The 7,752-nt window shown below is 49.3% G+C and overlaps 1 protein-coding gene across 4 annotated transcripts in view; it reads right to left on the bottom strand.

Moving 5' to 3' along the window:
• The window catches only part of GLCE (glucuronic acid epimerase), a 114,677-nt gene extending 107,221 nt beyond the window's left edge, over nt 1-7,456 (bottom strand). For 2 of the 4 annotated variants that reach the window (XM_075535257.1, XM_075535253.1), the window contains exons 1-2: nt 7,315-7,454; nt 2,736-2,880 (exon numbers count right to left, since the gene is read on the bottom strand). The gene's annotated coding sequence lies outside the window, so the exon portion shown is untranslated. Of the gene's footprint in view, nt 1-2,735; nt 2,881-7,314 lie in introns of all 4 variants that reach the window. The other 2 variants (XM_075535254.1, XM_075535258.1) reach the window with 2 other exon arrangements.
• Nucleotides 7,457-7,752: the final 296 nt, after the last annotated feature.

Genomic DNA, 7,752 nt, shown 5'->3' on the forward strand with positions numbered 1-7,752 from the left:
CATCCTCATATAACGTAGGAGAGCTGAATTAAACAGTGTGCTTACGACATGATTAAATTCTCCAAATCCAAACCCATCCACTGTGTCCAGCCAATTTCGACTCAAAGCGAACCTATGTGGTGCAGTGGGCTTGTCCTATCGGGCTGCCAAGGCTGTTCTTTATAGAAGCAGACTACCTCATCTTCCAACCTCAGGGCGGCTGGTCCGTTTCCATGGCTGTTCTGTCGCGTTACTGCCTTGCCACCAGGGATCTTCAGCAATGCCGACACTCTTGGAAACCTTTGAGGACAGTTCTACTCTGCCCTACAGTGTCCCTAGGAACCAGACTCAACCCGGTGGTAATGGGCAGAAGCTCCAATCCATCTCAAATTCTCACTTTCCTTGGAAAAACAGAATGGATAAAACCTTACAACCTAATTATTTGGTTAATAAAATGTCTTGATTATTTTAAACACACTGAAGAAGCAGTCTTAGTCCGTGTAGAAAAATAAAACACACATTCAATGAAGCCAGACTTAGATCCAGGAACAGTCTGTGTCTCACTAGATAGATGACCATGTGTCTCTGAGTCAATGTCCTCATAACAGAAATAGCATCACATTCAGGATTCGTTTTGAAAATTTAAAGGGGATGCATATGACATAATTAGAAAGGCAATATAAAAACCTTTGTGTATTGGCAAGAATCATTTCCATACAGGAGACTCAAAAATAAAAACCCTCTCCAACTCAAGCTCTCTGCCACTGAGTCGATTCTGAGGCACAGTGGCACAATGGTTGCATGTAGGGCTGCTAAGCACAGGGCAGCCGCTCAAAACCACCAGCAGCTCCTTGGAAGAAAGACAAGGCTTTCCTCTCCCATGAAGAAGAGTTCCTCTCTCAGAAACCCACAGGGGCAGTTCTACCCTGTCTTATCGGGTCAGTATGAGTGCACAGTCAGACAGAGTAAACGACCCATCATCACTGACATGCAAGCTTTAATGTTCACAACTCTCCTGCCAATTTTAGAGCTGAGAAGGAGCTCAAAAAGTGTGTGGCAAAAATCCAGTATCTTGTAATCCCATCTATTCCTTCCATGATCTTTTTGAAGCTCTTGTGTATAAGATGCCTTAAAATTTTGCCAAGACTTTTCTGTAAATTGAACAGAGTGAGAGTAACCTTTAACTCCTGTAGTGCTGGGAGCCCCCCCTGCTTCAAAAATAAAAAGAAGGACTACAGCCGTAATGTCAGTCTTAAGGGCAAGGAAAAGCCGAATTTTAGGACAATTAGACAATTCCAAGATTTGGTTTTAACTCATCTTCGATATTAATGTAAGCTGTAAGGTCCACATGTATAACGAGAGACAACTATGTGCAAACAATCAATAAGCAGTGCATCTATATATATAACAACTATACACCTGCCTTTGCGTCTGTGCAGAAAGGCGTGGGTAATTATACACACAAATGAGCAGAGGAGAGCACACAAACATGACCCTGAGCGTGATTAACTCGGAGGGTTGGGACGAAGGAGGACCACGGGACAAAGAGGACTGAACAGCAGGTCGCTCTTGGGCTGAGTCCTGAAAATACCGCTCGTTTATCAGCAAGACAGGAGGAGGAAAGGCATCCGGATGGAGGAAACAGGACGGCTCCTCAGTCAACTGCTCCCCTTAGCACAACTGGAACGAGGGATTGAAGGCAAGGGCAAGTATAAACACAGGAGAAGAGCTACATGATAAAGGCCCCTTGCAATGACAGACTCAGCGCCATAGGACAGCTTCGGGCCATGACAATGCTGAGGGACAGAGGAAAACTGCCCTATAGGGTGTGCAAGGTGGAGATCTTCATAGAGGTAGGGTGCATCTTTCCTCCATGGAGCATCTGGTGGGTACAAACGGCCAACCTTTCCCTTAGCAGCCAAGCACTTAACCACTGCACTACCTGGACTCCTGGTAAAGATACAAAAAAAACCAAAAAACTAATGCCACCAAGTCGATGCTGACTCACAGCGACCCTACAGAGCAGAGTAGAACTGACCCTGTGAGATTCCCAGACTGTAACTCTTTATAGGAGTAGGAAACCCCGACTTTCTCCCTCAGAGTGGCTGGCGGTTTTGAACTGCTGACTTTGTGGTTAAGCAACCCAACGCATAAACACTATGCCACCAGGGCTCCTCTTAATGATAAAAAAGGTAGGTCTAAATACCATCAACAATTCTACTCTGCACACCAGGGGTTGAATCAGAATAGATTCAATAGCAACTGCCACCACCACCACTGTACGTAATGGGGCAGGATGGGTTTGAAAAAGAACCCACGCATGGATTTGTTACGTTAGATGACCATGGCAGCTACATGAAGGATGAATTTAAGGGGCGCGTCTGAAGGCATGCACTAAGAGATCTCAGTCTACAACATGAGTTACATAAGAACATTGCATTACCACACGGATGCCCTATTATAGATCCATGAAGCAGAAAAAGAAAAGCAATAATGCTTTAACAGACGCACCGAGGTTATCAAAAGGAAATCATTTGGCTTCATGAATGCATACTTCAGAACGGACTATTTTTCATACATCTTTAAAGGAAGAGGCTTCCAAAATTATGTAAGATGTATAAGAAATTATATTTAAGAACTTGTAGCCTAAGGCTGGTTGCTCTTGTGGCAACTGTTCTTTTTAGTATAACATGGGAGATCATCTCATAGCTACCGGAGAGGACAGAGCAGAAGTGTCCCTTTTTCTGAGGCTGTACCTCTTTCCTGGAGCAGAGAACTTCACCTTTCTCCGGAGGAACAGCTGGTGGGTTCAAACTGCTGACCATGAGGTTTGCTGCGAATGTGTAACCCACCACGCCACCAGGGCTCAGAACTGACTCGATAGCACCGAGTACTGCAGATCTGCAACAGGAAAAACCAATGCGGTAGAATCTCAGACATTAGAACTCAACTGTAAATTCACAGGGGTCTCCTTCAGGAGTCCCTGGGCAGTGCGGATGGTTAGGAACTGGTTGTTCATGGAAAATATGGCATTTTAAACACACCCAGAGGCGTGTTGGGGCAAAGGTTTGGTGATCTGGTTCTAAATTACAGTCTTGCAAACTACGGACACAGGGTTGCCATGAGTCAATTCAACAGCGAGTGTTTTCTTCAGATTTGCCCCCTCTTGCTCTAATGGTTTACTCATGGAAACAGAAGGTCACATGGTCAGTAGTAGAGTGATAATTAGAACTCCCAGACTTACGACTTCCTTTCTAGAACTTACTTTAGCATATGACATTCATGACTGTAGGATTGTGAATGACAAAAAATGACACTGTCATTTTCAGCAGTGTAATAATAAAAGAGCTAGGATCTTTATATTTTATACATCTCACACACAAAAAACTTTATCTCTCTGAGGTGCATGTGTTTGTCCAAAAGAAATTGTGCCACGGTAAGAACACCTTCTACCCAGCCACGAAAGCACACCCGATTCCTGTTTCCTTGGGCAAAGGCACAAATCAATTCAGCCTCCTTGTGACTCCCTATGATCAAGCAAATCCGCACCACAGGGTTCCGTGGCTGTAATCCTTGTGAAAGCAGATCACCTGGGTGCATTCGGGTTAGCCGCTGAGGCTTAACCACTGTGCTGCCTGCCCAGGCTCCTCAGTCTTCCCTAGGAGGACAGATGTGTTTGCTTTGGTATACTCAACTTTATCTGTTTACCCCAAACTACTTCCTTTCTGAACTCAGAAGACAAATATTGCAGGGGAAGAAAAAGACCTAAGATTTCTTGGTCTTTATATCATTAGATGACCAGCATCTAAGTGTGTTTTCTTTACGTTTCGGTCTTTTATTTATTAAGTAACTTTGAAAATGAGCAGCTCTCATCATCTCCAAGCAAGCAGAGATGGATCACTTATCGGCATGTAACAGTTGGCCAGGTGGCATGGCATGGGTACTGCAAGCAGGGGAGAAACCATCCATAAAACACACTGATCACATCACCGAGTTGCTGAGGAAAGGTTCTGGAGACTCAGCTCCAGCCCCAACAAGCCCCACACGTTCAGGTTCTTGAAACACTTTTGTTCACTTGTTCCGTTAGTACCCACAGGTGGCAACATTGACAAAAACCTTGTACACACTGCATATTTTTAAAATGTGCACACTCACCAAAATGTTGTAATGTTTGCACTTCTCTAATACGCACTTTTTGCAATGCAACACCAACTCACTGAAATTGATTTAACTAATATACTCGTATAAAAGAGGAGTAGACTCTCTTCTGCAACACCCCACCTCACTCCGAAGAACCCCTCCAAGACTGGTAAATTTGATGTGAATCCTTAAAAATACATAAAAGTGCATACATAAAACAAAATGATAATCCTCTAAAAGTCTGTAATTATCTGTACTTAACACTCAAACTCTACAACTGTACTCTATGAGTAGAGTTGATAAGTTCATTTTCCTTTAGTAATTAGACCATCATCTGGTTTTCCTGTTATGGCAGACAATGACTATTATCTCAAACCAAAAAAAGCCAAACTCACAGCCATGGAGGTGATTCCGACTCACGGTGACCCTATAGGGCAGGGCAGAACGGCCCCGTGGGTTTTGAGACGGTAACTGTATGGGAGTAGCCATCCGGGCTCCTGTTATCAAGAGTTATAAAATAGAGCTGAACCCTAAGAACTCTTCACCTCAGTAACCGGACAATTGTTTTATGAATGTACTTTATTGTCTTGCCCTCTTGATGTAGGGTGCATGCAGACGGGAATCATTATTGATTAGTTTCTCTCACTCACTGCCATCCAACTTAGAAATGATGAACGCTGCTCAATTTTTAAAAGCTACTGAAACGTGCGCAATCACGGGTCTTTCTTCACAGCACTGAGAGAAATAAATAAAAGGTCTCCTTAGGCTTTATGGCTGCAGTCCCCACCAAGTATCTGCTCAGCTGACCAGTTTTGATAAACAAATGCTCATCAGCCATTTTGATTTGACAGATGGCCAAAAGACAAAAGAAAAAGGGGAGTTAAATTTAAGCTCCTCCAAACATTCAACAGTGCTATGTCCTTGTTTTAAAAAATTATTATTGTAAAATTCAAGGATCAGGTTCACAATCCCTAATCTAATTCAAAAGTAAAAAAATGTCATTTAAAAAAAAAGTAAAAGACCAAAGTAGACATAATTGTTTGCTTTGGTATACGCAACTTTATCTGTTTACCCAAATTACAGATTTACAGAACTATTAGGAGTCCTGGCCCCAGGCGACCTATTTGCCACATTAGACATCATTTGGCTTCTGTGCTAAGTGGGGGTGCCCACGCATTGAGCTGTGATCTGCAAGGTTAGTAGTTTGAAACCACCATAAGAGAAAGGTGGGTCTTTCTACTCCGGTGAAGAGTTACAGTCTCGGAAACTCACAGGGGCAGTTCTTTCTACCCTACCTGTAGGATCACTGTGAGCCGAAATCGACTCTATGGCTGGGAGCTTCGTTGTTGTTGTTGTTGTTGTTGTTGTTGTTGTTGTTGTTGTTGTTAAGAGGAAGGAGCCCTGGTGCCGCCATGGTTGAAGTGCTCCGCAGCTAACCAAAAGGTCAGCAGGTGGAACCCACCAGGAGAGGGAGGGAGAATGATGTGGTGGTCTGCTTCCATGAACGATGCAGCTTTAGGAACCCCGAGAGGGCAATTCTACTCTACCCTACAGGGCCGCTAAGGGTCAGAACGGACTGGGCGGCAGTGGCTTTTAGGGTGACACCACTGTTAGGCGAGCACCAAGACTTGCTAACCTATCCATTTTGGGGGGGCACTATATATATCATTTTATTTGAATTTTACTTCAGTCTGGATTAATGATCAAGAAAGAACCAAGTGACATAGTGCTTGCCTGTTGGGCTGCTACCCCAAGGTCAGCAGTTGGAAACCCCCAGCAGCTCCATGGAAGACAGACAAGGCTTTCTATTCCTGTAAAGAGTTACCGTCTCCGAAACCCACAGGAGCTGCTCTATTCCGTCCTTTAGAGTCGCTTTGAGTCGAATGTGACTTGATGGCAGGGAGAGTTTACAGGTATGAAAGTATCTAGGCGTCCGCAGAGCTCTGGCTCTGAGATACGAGAGAAAGAACTAGAAGTTAGCTCTCATCACAAATGCACTCTCTCTCCAAGGGACAGAGGGAAGCCAGGGCGCAATTCCCAGCACGACTTGACCGCCGACCATTCTCGCAGGACTTCCGGCAGATATAAAAATGCAGGACCCGAAAGGCCGACCCCTCCCTCGGCGGCCTCTAGGGGCTCAGGTGCTGTCACCGACGCCCAGGCGACAGGCGTTCTCACCACCTAAACACATACTCGCCTGCTAGGGAGCCCTCCCTGGACTGCCAGGGGTGCTGCCAACTCTCGGGCTCCCGGGGCTCCAGCGGGAAGCAACACGCCCCCACAGGGATTCCGCGGCAGAGCAAAGAAGACTGCCGCGCCAGACCACTGGGATCAATTCTCCAGGAAAAGCCCGCCTGGAGAACAGAGCCAGAGACGGGACCCCAAAAGGTCCCAGCTTCCTGCTCCGGCTGGACTTTCTCCTGGGCGGGCACAGCGTGTCACCAAAACGCCCTCCCACCCGCAGCCAGCCAGGCGCTCTCCCCAAACCCGCCTGCTCACCCCAAGACAGCCAGCCGCGCACTCCCCAAGCCCAGTGACCGCCCCCCACCGGGCCAAGCAGAACCCCCAGTACAGGCGCCGGTCCCACCGGGCGCCCTTCCGCCCCCCAAACCAACCCACGAGGGCGGCTTCGGGCCCCGGGGGACCCCGAGACGCAGACCCCTCTTTCCGGAACCCTAATCAGCTCCAGCTTTTCTCGGCTAAGAAAGCGAAATAGACGTTCCCCCACTCACAGGACGCCCGAGGTCCCTGTATCTGTCCCCTCAGAGGCTCGGGACCTCGCTGAACTGCACCCTATGCTCTCGAGGAGCCCGACGTCGTCCCGAGAAACGGGCTCCTCGTTCCGGAACCCGCCTCGAGGAACCCCGGGGCGCCGACACATCGCCCTCCGTCCCGAAGCCCTGGGACCTTCGACGCCGCCGCCACCCATCCCACCCCCCAGCCGGAAGAGCCCCAAGACCCCAATAAATCGTCGCCTTCCCCCGAGCAGTCCTGGCATCCTCCACACCGCCCTCCCGTGTCCGCCCTCAGCCTCACCGGTCCGCCTCTTGGCCCCTCGCACGCCCGAACCCTACCGAGCCCCGCGCCCACCAGGCAGCGCCGAGCCGCCCCCCTCGGAGCCGCCCCCAGGGCGAGCCCGCCCGCCCCGGCTCCTCAGGGTCGCCGCGGAGCGGAGAGGCGCTCCGACTTCCTCACCTAGGCAGCGTCGGGGGGCGAGTGGGCTCCGGAGCCCGAGGGAAGAAGCCGCTTTCGGCGGCAGGGAAGGAACGGCCCAGGCCTGCGGCGGCGGCAGCTCCAGTCGCTCCGCGAGGAAGCGCTGGTGTGAAGCAAGCCCTCCCGCTCCGCGCGCCGCCGGGAGACGGAGCCACAGCCGTGCCCGCCGCTCTTCCCGCGAGATCCCAGCCACGGCGAGGGGCGTGGCCGCGGCGAGGGGCGTGGCCGCGGCAAGGGGCGGCGGCGGAGGCTCCTCGAGTGACCGCTCGGAGAGCCTGTCGGAGGCGGCACGAGGGGCGGGACTCTGTGCCCACCACGGCCAATGACTAAAGAGAAAAGGTAATGTGCCCCGCCCATCGCTTGTTCACTCCCCCGCCCCACCCCTCCTCGCCCTCATCCATCAACCCTAGGGCAAAGGTA

Source organism: Tenrec ecaudatus, chromosome 17 (genome assembly GCF_050624435.1).
Source record: "Tenrec ecaudatus isolate mTenEca1 chromosome 17, mTenEca1.hap1, whole genome shotgun sequence".
Lineage (NCBI taxonomy): Eukaryota > Metazoa > Chordata > Mammalia > Afrosoricida > Tenrecidae > Tenrec > Tenrec ecaudatus.